The sequence below is a fragment of the Lissotriton vulgaris genome, chromosome 10 (assembly GCF_964263255.1).
Source record: "Lissotriton vulgaris chromosome 10, aLisVul1.2, whole genome shotgun sequence".
Classification (NCBI taxonomy): Eukaryota; Metazoa; Chordata; class Amphibia; order Caudata; family Salamandridae; genus Lissotriton; species Lissotriton vulgaris.
In genome coordinates, this window is record NC_141698.1 from 1,056,013,669 (window position 1) to 1,056,031,249 (window position 17,581).

A 17,581-nucleotide genomic window follows, 5' to 3' on the forward strand; every position below is an offset into this window, starting at 1 on the left:
ACCCTCTGGTTCACCACTTTCACCCTCTGGTTCATCACTGCCACCCTCTGGTTCACCACTGCCACCCTCTGGATCACAACTGCCACCCTCTGGTTCACGCATGCCACCCTCTAGTTCATCACTGCCACCCTCTGGTTCATCACTGCCACCCTCTGATTCACCACTGCCAACCTCAGGTTCACTACTGCCACCCTCTGGTTCATCACAGCACCCTCTGGTTCACCACTGCCACCCTCTGGTTTACCCCTGCCACCATCTGGTTCATCACTGCCACCCTCTGGTTCACCACTGCCACCCTCTCGTTCATCAATGCCACCCTCTGGTTTACCACTGCCACCCTCTGGTTCACCACTGCCACCCTCTGGTTCATCACTGCCACCCTCTGGTTCATCGCTGCCAGCCTCTGGTTCACCACTGCCACCCTCTGGTTCACCACTGCCACCCTCTGGTTCATCACTGTCACCCTCTGGTTCATCACTGCCATCCTCTGGTTCATCACAGCACCCTCTGGTTCACCACTGTGACCCTCTGGTTCACCACAGTCACCCTCTGGTTCACCACTGTCACCCTCTGGTTCATCACTACCACCCTCTGGTTCATCACTGCCACCCTCTGGTTCATCACTGCCACCCTCTTGTTCACCACTGCCACCCTCTGGTTCATCACTGCCACCCTCTGATTTACCACTGCCACCCTCTGGTTCATCACTGTCACCCTCTGGCTCATCACAGCACCCTCTGGTTCACCACTGCCACCCTCTGGTTCATCCCTGTCACCCTCTGGTTCATCACTGTCACCCTCTGGTTCATCACAGCACCCTCTGGTTCACCACTGCCACCCTCTGGTTCACCATTGCCACCTTCTGGTTCATCACTGCCACCCTCTGGTTCATCTCCTCCACCCTCTGGTTCGCAGCTGCCACCCTCTGGATCCTCACTGCCACCCTCTGGTTCATCACCGCCACCCTCTGGTTCGCCACTGCCACCCTCTGGATCATCACTGTCACCCTCTGGTTCATCACTGCCACTCTCTGGTTCATCACAGCACCCTCTGGTTCACCAGTTACACCCTCTGGTTCATCACTGCCACCCTCTGGTTCACCACTGCCACCCTCTGGATCATCACTGTCACCCTCTGGTTTATCACAGCACCCTCTGGTTCACCCCTGCCACCCTCTGGTTCATCACTGCCACCCCTGGTTCATCACTGCCCCCTTCTGGTTCACCACTGCCACCCTCTGATTCATCACAGCACCCTCTGGTTCACCATTGCCACCCTCTGGTTCACCACTGCCACCCTCTGGTTCACACCTGCCACTATCTGGTTCATCACAGCACCCTCTGGTTCACCACAGTCACCCTCTGGTTCACTACTGTCACCCTCTGGTTCATCACTGCCACCCTCTGGTTCACCACTGCCACCCTCTGGTTCACCACTGCCACCCTCTGGTTCACACATGCCACCCTCTGGTTCATCACTGCCACCCTCTGGTTCATCACTGCCACCCTCTGATTCACCATTGCCAACCTTTGGTTCACTACTGCCACCCTCTGGTTCATCACAGCACCCTCTGGTTCACCACTGCCACCCTCTGGTTCACCCCTGCCACCATCTGGTTCATCACTGCCACCCTCTGGTTCACCACTGCCACCCTCTCGTTCATCACTGCCACCCTCTGGTTCACCACTGCCACCCTCTGGTTCATCACTGTCACCCTCCGGTTCACCACTCTGGTTCATCACTGCCACCCTCTGGTTCACCACTGCCACCCTCTGGTTCATCACTGTCACCCTCTGGTTCATCACTGTCATCCTCTGGTTCATCACAGCACCCTCTGGTTCACTACTGCGACCCTCTGGTTCACAACTGGCACTCTCTGGTTCACCACTGCCACCCTCTGGTTTATCACTGCCACCCTCTGGTTCACCATTGCCACCCTCTGGTTCATCACTGTCACCCTCTGGTTCATCACTGCCACCCACTGGTTCATCACTGTCACCCTCTGGTTCATCACAGCACCCTCTGGTTCACCACTGCCACCCTCTGGTTCACCACTGCCACCCTCTGGTTTATCACTGCCACCCTCTGGTTCACCACTGCCACCCTCTGGTTCATCACTGTCACCCTCTGGTTCATCACTGCCACCCTCTGGTTCATCACAGCACCCTCTGGTTCACCACTGCCACCCTCTGGTTCACCACTGCCACCCTCTGGTTCATCACAGCACCCTCTGGTTCACAACTGCACCTTCTGGTTCATCACAGCACCCTCTGGTTCACCACTGTAGATTATGGGGGGAAAGCACAGCTGCCTGGCCTCAACCGGGGGCTGGTTAATGTGTTACTGAATTTGAGCTTCAAGTCCGGCACCTGCTTCCTTATCTGTAAGTGCTTCCGGTTGTGGTTTCATTTTTGTGACAGCCTGGAGCATTGTGCAATACTTGTAACTATTCTCTGACCCTGCTTCGAGGGTCAGAGCAGGGTCAGAGAATAGTTGCAAGTAGGCAACAACTCTGGAGGCGCCGCTCAGAAAGCACTTACAGGGTTACAGCAGGTGAAAAAGTTGAAGTTAATTTCTTTGTAACCATTTTGTAAATGATTACAAAGAAATTAGCTTCAACTTGGGCACCTGGTAACCCTGTAAGTGCTTCACGTGCTTCAGTTTTTGAAAATCCGTCCCGCACGCGATTTCGCAGATTTTTCTGCAATTTCGCGAGATTCGCGGACTGCGAAATTGCAAAAAATCTGGAAAGTCCGCGAACGGAACGGATTTTACGCCCATGCTTAGTATTGTCCTCCAAAACGGTCATGATTCCTGTCCAGCTGGCCCCTGCCAGGCTCCAACTCTATCAACTAAAATAATATTTGCTTCTCTGCTGCTCTTAAATTTTAGATAGAATATCTTCTGACAGCTTTGCTCGAGGAGAGAGCAACACCTGAATATTGACACCAGAATATCTAAATCGCAGAGTCAATACTTCCTGACTACAAACATATTGAAATAAAGAGCGTCAAGCATAGGTCTATTTTGTTTACAGTAATATCAAAATTGTAATATATTGAAAGCTAAAATCTTCTGATACGCAACATTGGTTTCTGTATAATATTCAGTTAGATTTCTTGTTAAAGTTATATCGTTAGTTATAATTAATAAAAGATATATCATTTATCCAATTTTTTTCTGGATGTTGGGTTTACTGAGGTAATTGGAGGGTAATGTTTTATTAAAAACTGTATTATTTTGCATCTTTGTAAATGTTTAATTAATACTCAATAATTGTGGACACTCTGAAAGAAGTTATTTAATTAGTGAATGCTGAGTTGCGTTAACAATTATAAATATATAAGTTGATTAAAGAATGGAATATTCATTCAAAGCGCACATATGTTTATCCATTTAATAAGGAAAGGTGACAGAAGTCCACAGTGAGAAGAAAGAGGTTTATTCTGTGATCTTCAATAAATAGCAACAACAGCCAACACGTGTTGCACCCTGTAGTGGCGCGCAGGCCTGGGGCCTTTTCAAGGCTCAAAGTCACGGCTAGGAGAAATTCCCAGTTGAGAGTGTGGTAGTTCAGTCCATGTCAATCGAAGTCAGTCTGCCTGTGCACCGGAGCTGTAGTGGTCGTATCGGTAAAGTCTCTGTCCGTCTTCCATTGTATTTGCAAGTGTCAGGTGCCGAGTTCGTGTCAACTACGATAAGACAGTCTCAAGCAATTTGTGCGTCAGAAAAGAGTATAAATCATACATAGTTTAAATATTTTGATTACATTGATTTTAAAATAAATTAAACTGTTCAAACGGTCAATAATGTTTCAATATATTTACACATTTATTACATTTATAATCAATAAATAATTACTTAAAACATAAATAGCTGATTTTAATAGAAGTGGTAATTTTATTTTATAATGAATTTTTTTAATTTAAGAAAAATCGAAATATAAATAATATAAATATATATATCGCATAACTTCCCTCCACAACAGAAAAAAAGGAGGCCAGAGGGGGTTAACAGGTAATACCAAGCTTTATTCAGCAGCATTCAGTGCTGGCGGCGAATGTATTTCGGCTCCTGGCCTTCCTCAGCGCCCTGCCATGCACAGTAAGTCCTCCAGTCAATGTCCCAATCCTGCAACCCTGTAATGAAAGGTCCGGAGACTCCTCCCCCAGCTGACTGTTCTCACCTGTTGGTGTCCGGAATAGAACAGCGGACTCCAACTCCCAGAATGCACCCTGGGTGTGCATCTGGGTCGGTGGTATGGGTAGTGCCTCTTGGTGGATAAATGGCTTTGTCCAGATTGTGCAAGAGGGTAGTGGGGGTCCCCAAGGAGTGCTGCCAAAGTCTTCAAGGCCTCCCTGTGTCCCCTCGGTCCGCAGCTACCTCGGCGTCCAGGGAGGAAATATCAGCAGGGACAGCCATTGCGCATAGTGTCCTAACGGAGGCAAGTGCCTCCAACCGCCTGAAACCTCCTGGACAGTGAGGCGGACACCAGACGTCTCGGTCCCCAGAGTGTTTGAAATCGCTGAGTTAAAAACGACGTTTGCCAAATAAAGTCTGGGTCTCTTGGTACTGCAGGGCCATCCTGACTGCCCCCTTGGCTGGAGCAGAAAACATCGCATAACTTCGCTCCACAACAGAAGAAAAGGAGGCCAGAGGGGGTTAACAGGTAATACCAAGCTTTATTCAGCAGCATTCAGTGCTGGCGGCGAATGCATTTCGGCTCCTGGCCTTCCTCAGTGCCCTGCCATGCACAGTAAGTCCTCCACTCAATGTCCCAATCCTGCAACCCTGTAATGAATGGTCCGGAGACTCCTCCCCCAGCTGATTGTTCTCACCTGTTGGTGTCCGGAATAGAACAGCGGACTCCAACTCCCAGAATGCACCCTGGGTGTGCATCTGGGTCGGCGGTATGGGTAGTGCCTCTTGGTGGATAAATGGCTTTGTCCGGATTGTGCAAGAGGGTAGTGGGGGTCCCCAAGGAGCGTTGCCAAAGTCTTCAAGGCCTCCCTGTGTCCCCTCGGTCCGCAGCTACCTCGGCGTCCAGGAAGGAAATATCAGCAGGGACAGCCATTGCGCATAGCGTCCTAACGGAGGCAAGTGCCTCCAACCGCCTGATACCTCCTGGACAGTGAGGCGGACACCAGACGTCTCGGTCTCCCGAGTGTTTGAAATCGCTGAGTTAACAACGACGTTTGCCAAATAAAGTCCGGGACTCTTGGTGCTGCAGGGCCATCCTGACTGCCCCCTTGGCTGGAGCAGAAAACATTGCCCCCTGAGTATCCCCAGTCGTTGTTATCTGGCAATCCTGCAAAAAACCTGGAGATCTGGTTTGAGGAGGATCTTCATTTTTCCACTCAAATAAAGCGATTGGCAGGGGTATGCTTCGGTATCCTAAAATCTCTTAAGAAGTTCTTCCCTTTGCTACCTCGTTCTGCTAAGGAAATGGTCACTCGGGCATTGATCTTATCCTGTATTGACTACGCCAATGGCTTATACGTCGGACTCCCCGGATACCAGTCAAAGAAATTGCAAGTGATTCAGAATGCGGCGGCCAGGGTTCTGCTGCAAATCCCTGGGCACACAAGCATGAAGCAGTATTTACGCGACTTGCATTGGCTGCCTGTTGTCCACCCCATTCAGTTCAAGGCCCTTACGCTGGCTCATAGAGCCTTGCATGGTCTTGGCCCGGTCTATCTCCAGAGGCGCTTTTCCTTCTACACGCCTTCTAGAAACCTTCGCTCTACCACTCTGCGCCTGACCACTGTTCCCCGCTTCCGCAGGGTTCGGTTAGGGGGTAGCTCCCTCTCTGTTAAGGCTGCAGTGGCCTGGAATTCCCTTCCACTGGAGCTGCGCAATATCCAGGACACTATGCTATTTAAGAAACAGCTGAAGACCTTCCTTTTTAATCAATCCATCTAAATATGCTGCTTGTTGTTATGGTTCACCTCCGCGCCGGGACACTCTTGAGTATCCGTGCGCGATATAAATGTTTAATAACATAACATAACATATCATAACATAACTTCCCTCCACAACAGAAGAAAAGGAGGCCAGAGGGGGTTAACAGGTAATACCAAGCTTTATTCAGCAGCATTCAGTGCTGGCGGCGAATGCATTTCGGCTCCTGGCCTTCCTCAGCGCCCTGCCATGCACAGTAAGTCCTCCACTCAATGTCCCAATCCTGCAACCCTGTAATGAAAGGTCCGGAGACTCCTCCCCCAGCTGATTGTTCTATATATATATATATATATATATATATATATGAAATATATTATTATTTATTTGTAAACATTTCTAAATAGGTAGGTTATATTTTATGATTCCTTGGAAATTACGAATGAGAGTAGGATAGAATTGAAAGTTTTAAAATTTAGTGTAGGCTATGTCAACATGATTATTTGTTGGCTGTCTAGATAGATGCAAAATCTACAAACCTGAACTTGCAGTGCAGTCAGTGTTTTGAATTATGTTGAATAAAAGGCTAACATTTTATTTGAATTTCACTATTTAGTTATGCACCTTTACGCCACTGTAATGAATCACCAAACACTGCAAACGTCATATGAAGTACCTACTTGTCTGTAGTTGAAAAGGAGAAGAAAATCAGATGCAAAAATATCAAATCTGTTTAAATGAATTTACCTTGACAGTCATTTGAATTATTGCACAGTCCATAAAGTCACTCAAACTAGATCAGTCTTAAAGGGGATAGGTTCTGTGCTGCTGACAAGTAGGCCTGGGCGGAACACATGGAGATCTGCTATGCTCTGCTATGCGGACCCAAAAACTCAGCGGAATTCCGCGAGCAGGCGGAGTAGCTCAATATGCCTGTCGCACTACGTTTTTGACGCTCGCCAATGCAACACATGTTCTCACACTCAATATTGCGTGCAAACAGCACCACGAGGAGAAAATCTGCTCGAGGATGCAGTCGCGGTCACTGGTGCTAGCTCGTGCTCGCTGTCTTCAGAAGAAAGGCACTGATGTGTGCGCAAGCAAGCGGGACGAGTCACGCAAGCCCTCACGGGCAGTCAGAAAGTGTTGCTGGCGCTCGCGGGCACCCAGCAAATCTCGACAGTGCTGCGAGTGCCCGGCAAGACTCCTCACGCTCGCCAGCACGCACAAAAACCCAGCTCAAGTGTGCCAACCAAAAATAAATTCTGTTACGAGACGGAATGCAGAATTTATCGGGAATTCCATTCTCTCCGCGATGTTCCTGAATATTGCTAATTCTGCAAGCGGAGAGGAATTTTACACCCAGGCCTACTGACAAGTCCCTATGTTAAGGACAGAAACCCTCACCTGCCATTATGTAGCATGCCTCACCATAGGGTCCCTCCTCAATCCACACTCTAGGATTCCTGGTGTTGGCTACAACTCTTTTAAGCATTTGAGGAACTCTTTGGAGTGTGTTTTCTGTTATTAATGGCCCTATTGGAGCTACACAGGGTAAGTGCTTATGGAAAAAAAACGACCTCTTGGTGGACTGAAAAATTACTTCATGCTGGTATCCCAAGGTATAGATTAAAACTGAGAGACTTCATCCCAATTGGTGATGGGTCCACATCTTTTTGCCTGGTTGATGGCCTTACAAAGAAGTTCTAGGCATTCTTCAGGACCACTATTTTGTATTGTAACTCTGTCAAGTTTTAGGGATGAAGGGCTTGTCTAAGTGAGAATTATGTAAAAAGAAGATAAAGAGAGTAGACCACAGTAGTTGTGGTAGATGTCAACCATTGTCGTTAGTTTTAATAAAATATATGACAGTATAGAGACAAACATAGTTAAAAAAGGTGGCTTAATGATTGAAAGAACACTGTGATGCATATGTTTATCTTCAGTGTTGCTGTGATTATGCAGAAATAATCATTGCAGAATGCACATGTGGCACTGATGTGAACACTCTAGTGCATCATCTTAAAATGTTTTCTCAGTGTTTCATAGCCTACCCACAAAAGTTGGGTGTTTAACCTCGCCTCTAGCCTTTTTGACAAACAAGAACAGGGAGACATATATAAAAAAATGAAAAAATAGAAAAGAAAGGAATAAGAAAGAAATTGAAAGAAAATAAAACTCAACGGACAGCTGCGTAACAAAAGTTGGTGTCTACCTGACTGCTAACTTGCCAGAGATGAGGGGACATTGTCTGTGGCCTGCGTTTTGCAGCACGAGATGATTACCAGTCCTAAGCACCTAGAAGTCAGCTTCCCTGTCACCCATGAGAGAGGAGTGACTGTCTAGGAGAAAAGAAGTGAAGTGGGACCCCGCTGCCGTGGCCTGCAGGAGTGTGGGGGCACGTAGAATGATCTATGTACTCGATGGCAGGAGGCTGCAGACTTTCCTGGGACTGGCAGTTGCAATTGTGAATACATGCATTGCCTAGCTACTAAGCCTGAAGTTGTAGGCTGTGGTTTGACCTGAGCCGCTGTTTCCTGAGATCAAGTGTGGTGTGACCTGAGCTACTGTGCCAAGTGATGGAGTGCAGCATGACCTGAGCAGCTGTGCCAAGAGATGGAGTGCTAGGGGCCCCCATGTGCTTTGGCAGGTGAATGAATGTGTCATGACCTGAACTGTTGTGTCAACAGATTGGGTGCAGCATGACCTGAGCCCCTGTGCCAAGACATACCTGATCTCGGCCTGACCTTATCTGTGGACACTACATCCACTGTGAGAGGCCTACCATTGCCTCACCCGCTTCCAAGGACCCATGGAACCTGTGGCTGCAGCTTTCTGGAACTGCACATCTGGAGCGAGGCTGCAACTAACAACTCTGGGACTTTGGAGAACCAGTGCCCTCCAGAGAAGCATTTGACCGACTGAGCAGATGTTACCATGAGGAACACCTGACTCTGATGACTGGCTCATGCTGAGCCCCAGAAGCAGGGGAGCGGTGAAGGAAGCAGGGATGCTGCCAGGACTCAGCCTGATGAGCAGCCTCACATCTGGATGAGTAACTGTATAGAATGAGAAACTGTGTTCGAGGCAAAACGGCACTAGAACTAATTCTTGCCACATCATGTCCAAAAGAGAGATCCACCTGAGTCACTAATAGATTCGGCCATAGGGGAGAGAGATGCCAACAGACTATAGCACCAGGACCCTAACTTCAATTCTGAATATATATCTGTGTGCAGGGTTTAGTCCTAGTGTGTAATATTAAGTACTGTGTAGGAAACCCCCCTCTTTCCCTCCCTACCTAACCTCAACATTTGCATCACCATTTTGTTAAACCTGGCATTCTTGAAGTGGGTTTTCCTTGTATTATTGCCTTTGCCTCCTGTGTGTTTACTGTGTGTTGGACTTCTTTTTTGATAATCTAGATGCTTTCGGCACTTTGCCATTGCTGTTCAGTGCCAAAGTGCAAGTGCTCCTTCTGTAAATTGTTGTCTTGTATTAGTGTTTCAATAATTGGCTTATTTGGTTTACTGTTAAGTCCCTAGTACAGTGCACTGTGTGTGCCCAGTGCCTGTAAACCAAATGCTGCTAGTGGGCTTGCAGCACAGATTGTGCCACCCGCACAAGCAGACTTACAAAAGTGTCTCAGTCCTGCCATTGTAGTGCCTGCGCACAGTTTAGTACTGCCCTGTCGACCTGACAAGTGCCCCCACTTGCCCAGCCTTAACCTTCCCTTTTCTTACATGTGAGTCACCCCTAAAGTAGGTCCAAGGGACTCCTTTGGGCAGTGTGCAGTGTACGTGAAAGCTAGGACATGTACTGGTTAGCGCTTCAGTAAGGTCGTGCCCCATCTCGTCCTATTGCTCTTTTTGGCTTGCGGCCATTTTGTTTGTTTGTTGTTCTCCCTCACAGCCCGGCTCTCCACCCCGCTCCCGCCTCCCAGCTGCTCCTCCCTCGCCCCCGTCCCTTCACCATCCGCATATGACAGATGCTCATGCGTGCAGCGGTATCGCGCAGCGGTCGCGCCGCATGCGCGCCGAAGGTGCGCCAAAGGTAAGCCCGTCTACGCCCGTCCGCGCCTGGACCGCGCCCAGCGCCAGATCTTCTGGTCCTTGCAATACCCACCCCACTCGCTTAACGTATGATGCCGCTACTCTCCTTGCCCTTAACCCCGGACGCACCCCACAATGCTGCGTAGCTACCCCACGACACACCCACGGACCTTTCGCCTGCCACTCCTGCAAATTCGCCTGCATCAGGACCCACACCAAATCCTCCTCCTCCAAACACAGCTCCGAATCTAACCACCTGAAATGCATCCTGCTGAACACCCGCTCGGTCCACAAACACGCCACTGATCTCTGGGACCTACTCAACACTACATCGCCGGACGTCGCCTTCCTTACAGAAACCTGGATGAACGCATCATCAGCGCCCGACATCGCCATAGCCATCCCGGACGCTTACAAGATCATCCGAAAAGACCGCACCAACCAAACAGGAGGAGGCATCGCCATCGTCCATAAGAACACCATCCGAATCACGACCAGCTCCGACGATAACCTCGCGACCACCGAACACCTTCACTTCCAGATCCACACTGACCCCAATACCACACTCAGAGGCACCCTCATCTACAGGCCGCCAGGATCCCGCACACATTTCAGCGAAGACATCACCGACTTCATCAGTCCACACGCCCTCCCCTCCGTGGACTACATCCTTCTGGGAGACCTCAACTTCCACCTGGAAAAGAACAACGACAGCAACACCTGGACAACCTGGCCAATCAACTTGTTGACACCCCACCCACTTAGCCGGACACACGCTCGACCCTATCTTCACCTCCAGCAAACACATCTCCTTCGATCAGACCACAGCTCTCCACTGGACGGACCACAGCTGCATTCACTTCAGCTACAAAAAGACCACGACCCACATCCCACCGCAACATATTCCTCGAAGAAACTGGAACAAAATCACCACCGACCAACTCTTCACATCACTCATCCAAAACCCCCCCGCCATATCATCAGACACAAACCAAGCTGCCACCAAACTCACACAATGGATCACCCACAGCGCTGACGAATTAGCACCCTTTAAAAACCACCAGATCAAACAAGGAATCAAAAAGGCCCCTTGGTTCAACGATGACCTTAAGAAATCCAAGAAGTTATGTCGTACCCTCGAGAAAACCTGGAGAAAAAACCCAACCACTAACAACCTGACCACCTTCAAGGACGTCACCCGCAAACACCACCAATTGATCCGATCCACCAAGAAATCAGCATTCAAGAATCGACTCGACAACAACGCCCTCAACAGCAAGGAACTATTCAACATCGTCAAAGAATTTACCAACCCCACCGCCAGCACCAACGACATCACTCCCTCCCAAGACCACTGCGACTCTCTATCCTCTTTCTTCCACAACAAAATCGCCGACATTCATAACACCTTTGAAAACCTGTCCGAAGAGCAACCCACTCCACCCACCTCCTAACCAAAACAGCATTCTCACAACCTTTGCGCCTGGAACCCAATCACGACTGAAGACACCATCTGCCTGATGAACTCCATCCACTCAGGATCGCCAACCGACCCATGTCCCCACCACATTTTCAACAAAGCAGACTCCATCATCGCACCTCATCTCCGCGATGTCATCAACTGCTCCTTCAACTCCGCTACCTTCCCAGATAGCTGGAAACATGCCGAACTCAGCGCCCTTCTGAAGAATCCCACAGCGGCCCCCTCTGAACTTAAGAACTACCACCCCATCTCACTCCTCCCCTTCCCGGCCAAAGTCATCGAGAAAGCCGTCAATAGTCAGCCCGCCGCCTTCCTTGAATCCAACAATTCACTTGACCCCTCACAGTGCGGCTTCCGAGCCAAACACAGCACCGAATTCGCCCTCATCGCTGCTACAGATGACATCCGAACGCTACTGGACAACGGAGAAACAGTTGCCCTCATCCTACTTGACCTCTCCGCCGCCTTCGACACAGTCTGTCATAACACCCTCATGCAACGCCTCAGCAACGCCGGAACACAAGGAAAAGCGTTAGACTGGATCATCTCGTTCCTCGCCAGAAGAACCCAGAGAGTCCGCCTCCCTCCATTCAAATCAGAAGCCACGAAGTCATATGCGGCGTACCACAAGGATCATCACTCAGTCCCACCCTCTTCAACGTGTACATGAGTCCCCTTGCATCCATCGCGTGACAACACAACATCAACATCATCTCCTACGCTGACGACACCCAACTGATCCTCTTCCTCACCAACGACCCTAACACCGCCAAAACCAATCTACACGAAGGAATAAAAGAAGTAGCCGAATGGATGAAGAACAGTCGTTTAAAACTAAACTCGAACAAAACTGAAGTCCTCATCTTAGGTTCTTCCCCTGCTGCCTGGGACGACTCATGGTGGCCACCGGCCCTGGGAACCGCACCCATACCTACGGACCACGCATGTAACCTGGGCTTCATCCTAGACTCCTCCCTATCGATGACCAGACAAGTCAACGCCGTCTCATCATCATGCTTCAACATCCTGCGCATGCTCAAAAAATCTTCCGCTGTATCCCCACCGAAACAAGAAAGACAGTCACCCGCGCACTAGTCACTAGCCGACTAGATTATGGAAACACCCTTTACGCCGGAACCACAGCCAAACTACAGAAAAAACTCCAACGCATCCAAAACGCCTCAGCCAGACTCATACTGGACATCCCCCGTCAAGCTCACATTTCCGGTCACCTGAAAGATCTCCACTGGCTCCCTGTCAACAAGAGAATAACATTTCGCCTCCTCACCCACGCACACAAGGCCCTCTACGAACTAGGACCCGAATGCCTCATCAAACGACTGTCCTTCTACACACCCACCCGCCAACTACGTTCATCCAATCAAGCCCTCGCCGCAATTCCGCGCATCAATAGATCCACCATGGGAGGAAGATCTTTCTCCTACTTAGCGGCCAAAACCTGGAATTCTCTCCCCACACACCTCCGCCTCACACAAAACCACCTCTCTTTCAGAAAGCAGCTAAAAACCTGGCTATTCGATAAGTAGTTACACCCACCCTCCCTCAAGCGCCTTGAGACCCTCTGGGTGACTTGAACTTGAACTACTGGTGTGTATAACATGTCTTGATAGTGAACTACAGTGAATTTTGTTTTTCACTATCGAAAGGCTATCGGTCCCATCGGATAAAATGGGAATTTATTTATGACATCTTATAAAAATAAATTCCAATTGGTACAAGATAGGAAGGTGAAGTTTAGTATGCCAGAACTCAGAATATAACGATTAATCGTTTAGTAAGGATGATTTTTGCATTCTGTATTTGAAAGCAGGTATTTTCTTGCTTAGCCATCCAGTATGCCTCTGTTGGGTTTGTGTATTGACTGCCTCGCTTTGGAATGACTGGGGCTTGGGATGTGCATTCACTGTAGACAGCCACTGGGGGGTGATTGAGGTGTGTCCCGCCTTTTCTGGAGGAGTCAGGGCTGAGCTGAATAGCCCTCGGCTGCATTTAGAGTAGGGGAGGAGATTTCCTTTTACCTGAATGGGCCTGGTCTGCCTTACACAATGCTGTCTCCACCACCTGCCGGGAAGCTGCACCAGAGAGGACAGGACTGGCAAGGAGCCTCTCTGACACTAGAGAACAAAGGGAAATACTGTATAAATATTTGGGCCCAGACCCCAGAAGTTTAGATTACTTCTGGAATTCAAGAGGAACCTTTGCCAAGTAGAAGAGCTGGTGAAACTGAAGGAGAAGTACTGCCTCTTTGCTGTGTGCTGTTTGGGGTTGGCCTGCAGTAGCTGTTTCTACCAAGGAGAAGATAAAGAGTTTATTGTGTACTGTGTCTCCTGCTTGAGGACGATCTCCAAGGGCTTGAAGTCGAGCTTGCCTCCTGTGTTAAAGTCTTAGGGGTAAAAAGACCTCACCACCAACTCCCCTGAACTTTCTTGCTGGGAGTTCTGCCCTACCAAGAGGTGCCTGTGACTGTGTTGGGCATCTGGAGGTTGTTTCTGCTGTTGGGAGCTGGAAAAGTAACACATCTACGAGAAGCGCAGCACATACACACCTGTTTCCGATGCAGCGTTGAAGAAACCAACGCAGTACCTGCCCGCGGCTGGAGAAATTCCGCACGCCGAATCCAGTGCACCAAAGTCCGAGATCACCACACCGATTCCAATGCAAGCCCTGCTATGCCGCTGCAAGAACCAACGCATCATGGGACCGCAGCTAGAGAAACCAACACAGCGCCGTTGCCGCCTGCTCATCGAGAATCAACGCATCCCCGATTCTCAAAAATCCCACTAGGGCACCAAGTCTACAAGAACGCCGGGCTGCAGTAAGAAACGGACACATCACCTGCCCGCACAGTAAGAAACCCAAGCATCAGCTCCCCTTCAGTAAAGAACTGATGCATCACCTCCCCTGCGTGGCAGTAAGGAACCAACGCATCACCTCCCCTGAAGTAAGGAACCGACGCATCAACTTCCCTGGGCATAAGGAACACATGCATCACCTTCTGTGCAGCTGTTTTTGTTTTTGATGTGACGCATCCAAGGTACTTTGTGTTGAAAGTGTCGCAACTATAGTTTGCTATGGACAGAACTGTTTCTACCTTTTAAAAGTCATATTTTGATGACTGTATTGTGGATTTTTGTTGTTCTGCTCTTGTTTGGATTAGATAAAGATTACTTATTTTTCTAAGCTGGTGTGGTGTCCATTTGTAGTGTTTTCACTGTATTACTGTATGTGCACACAAATGCTTTACACACCGCCTCTGAGATAAGTTTGTCTGCTTGTGCCAAGCTACGAAGTGGGTAAGCAGGGTATATTTTAGAAGTGTATCCCCCTTACTCTGACTAGGAAGAAGGGTCCCTACTTGGACAAAGGTGCAAACCATTGCAAACTACAGACCCCCATGTCTAACATTGGTGGTCAGCGGTGAGGATCTGGACTTGCATTTGTGCCCTACATTCAGTGATTGGTGTACACTACTAGTGTAATGTAGACAATCACGCAACCACATACAATTGGTGGAACTTTTTCCTTTTGGGCATTTTATTTTTGCAACTTGAGAACTGACAATTTTCACCATGACAATACCAGCATCAATTTCATCTGTGGATATTGAATTTGAAGAAGATAGGGTTGAAACCTACACTGTGCCACAATTGAAAGGTGAGTATACCTGTAAATAGTCTGAATACTATATAGAGGTCTGACCTGTAGATAGTCTCATTACTCTATACTTGTGTGTATACCTATATATAGTCTCATTACCCTGTAAAGGTGTGTATACCTGTGGATAGTCTGAATATTCTATAGAGGTTTGTATACCTGTAGATAGTCTGATTACTCTATACAGGCCTGTACATCTGTAGACAGTCTGATTACTCTATACAGGTGTGTATACCTGTAAATAGTCTGATTACTTTATACAGGTGAGTTTAATTCTACAGGTGTGTATGAATGTAGATATCTGAATACTCTATACAGGTGTGTGTAAATGCAGATTGTATACAATCCCTGCAAAGTAGCGCGGGGTTAGAGCACCTCCTCCTGAAATATACATGTAACTGACAAGTGTAGGCTTCTAATCCTAGTAAGAAAAGTACTATTTAATTCAATGTAGTTGCTGGGTGGTGGCTTTTTCTCCACTTATGATGTGAAAATGTCCCATCAAGGTGGTAATTTTTAGAAAACCCCAATGGCTAAAGGAACGTGTTTCATGTCTCATTCTAGTAATAACGCAGTGGAAAAAATACATACATCTTGCGGCTGGTTTCGATTTCAACAAACAACATTTATTTGCGAGGCAAGGAATCTGCAATGATATAAATTCTTGTAAACTGCAAATCTAAAAATATAGCTTGTTAGTCGGGCCCTCCTGTTTCCACTCCTTTATGTCAGTCATAGGATCATGTTCATTCAGTGCAATTTTCCACGAAAGCAGTTTCTTTCAGGAATCAAATTAATAATTCATTCCTTTGAAGTGCACCACTTTGTGAGCATCCATACTCTTCCGCAGCCATCAGAACACATCAAAATATTATTTGAAACACACAGCACTTTATGGACGCAACAGTGCCCCATTAAATCAGCAAAAAGCAATCATGTTACTGATGCTTCGAAGACTCGAGACCTCGAGAGCAGCGTGACCTGCGGAAGGCGAATTTAAGCGGCCTTGGACCGTGCACTGATTATTATAGGACAATTTGGCCTCCTTCAGCAAGCCAATCATTTCTCCCTGCTGGTTTCAAATGCCTCTCGAGGGCTCTAATCCCCTTCGAAAATGGCCGACCTGTCAGCCCAGGCTGCAGAGTAAATCACTGCTTAGCATTCCTCTGCCGAGCAGCTTTTGCAGGACAGACAAGCGTCGATTGTGTGTGTGGCATGGACAAGAGCACGCGCACAAACACCAGACACTGGAGTGCACTGGGCTAGGCCAGCACAGCAGTGTGTTTAATGGGTGATTAGTTTGTAAAAAAAAAAAAGTGCCAGGGCAACACAACTAGTAACCATCACACTCTTATCAGTCTGACAATTCAGGCTATTTCAGCCCAACAAAGCCGTAAAAATGGCTTGCAGGCAATAGTCATTTTGATGTATATTGAATTCATAATTAACTGTGAGGTCATCTCTAAATTGGCCAGACAGTGCTACCTAGTGGCAGACTGTCACAAGCGCAGGTGTTGCCGATTAAGTGCCGGTTCTGAGCACTGGAAACCGGAGGCTCAAATTAAGCACTGGTTTATATGTGTTGTTATGTATGGCTCTCGCTGAGAGATGTTAGTGTGACTTCCACATTCTAAATCTGGTTATTCCCTGCTATGATGCAGCACCATTGGCCAATAAAACTTCTTAACCATTATTGCTACGTCATTAAGGAGTTCTAGGCTGCTCTGAGGCTTCTTGAGAGCCTGGCTGTGGAGCTCCGGCTCTCTGCCCTGATGAAGAGAAGAGGGCACCGTTCGGGAGGTGAGGGCAGTGAGATGGCAGTGGGTGGTAGCTTGGGTGGCTGGAGGCCAGTAATGTTTTCTATATTTTGGACATAGAGGATAGGTCAGGTTATGGATAACTCCACATTACTCCTCAGTCTGCACTTGCATAGCTGCTGAAAGCAGGGGTAGATGATTTGGGGGACTTGTAGGGGGTCAAACGTAACATGAAAATATACATGGATAATAAGAGAATAGCGGATGTTTTTCATCTTGGGGGAAGTCTGAGTGACTTAACAGACAACAAGCTTGCTCTGGTTTTCTATTTGATGTCACTCAGAATCCCGCGGTGAAAAGCATTCTGAAGATTCACTGTTAACCATCTCTAATTGAATATCTACTAAATGTAATGACAAAAGTGAACCATGAGATAAAGGACTATTAAAATATCAGAGGTTGAGGGGAGGTACCGAGCAGCATTGCAACCAGTAAGGCCCTTTAACACGTTCGGTGCTGGTGATGGCTCCTGGCCGTCATGAGTTACGGTGGGCGTGTGCCGATGACAGCCGGGAGCCGTCATGACCACGCCCACGATCGGAATGTGCCGCACAGGCGCAGAATTCCAGCCGCAGCGAGAGGGTTAATGGCCTCTATTTAGGGTGCTCTTCCTTTCTCCTGGATCAAGGAAAAGATGGATGGTGTCCCCCAAGGTA

General features: G+C 48.2%; 1 protein-coding gene across 1 annotated transcript in view; it reads left to right on the forward strand.

The window, feature by feature from the left end:
* The window catches only part of GADL1 (GAD like acidic amino acid decarboxylase 1), a 686,124-nt gene that overhangs the window by 380,749 nt on the left and 287,794 nt on the right, over positions 1-17,581 (forward strand). The window lies entirely within an intron of this gene.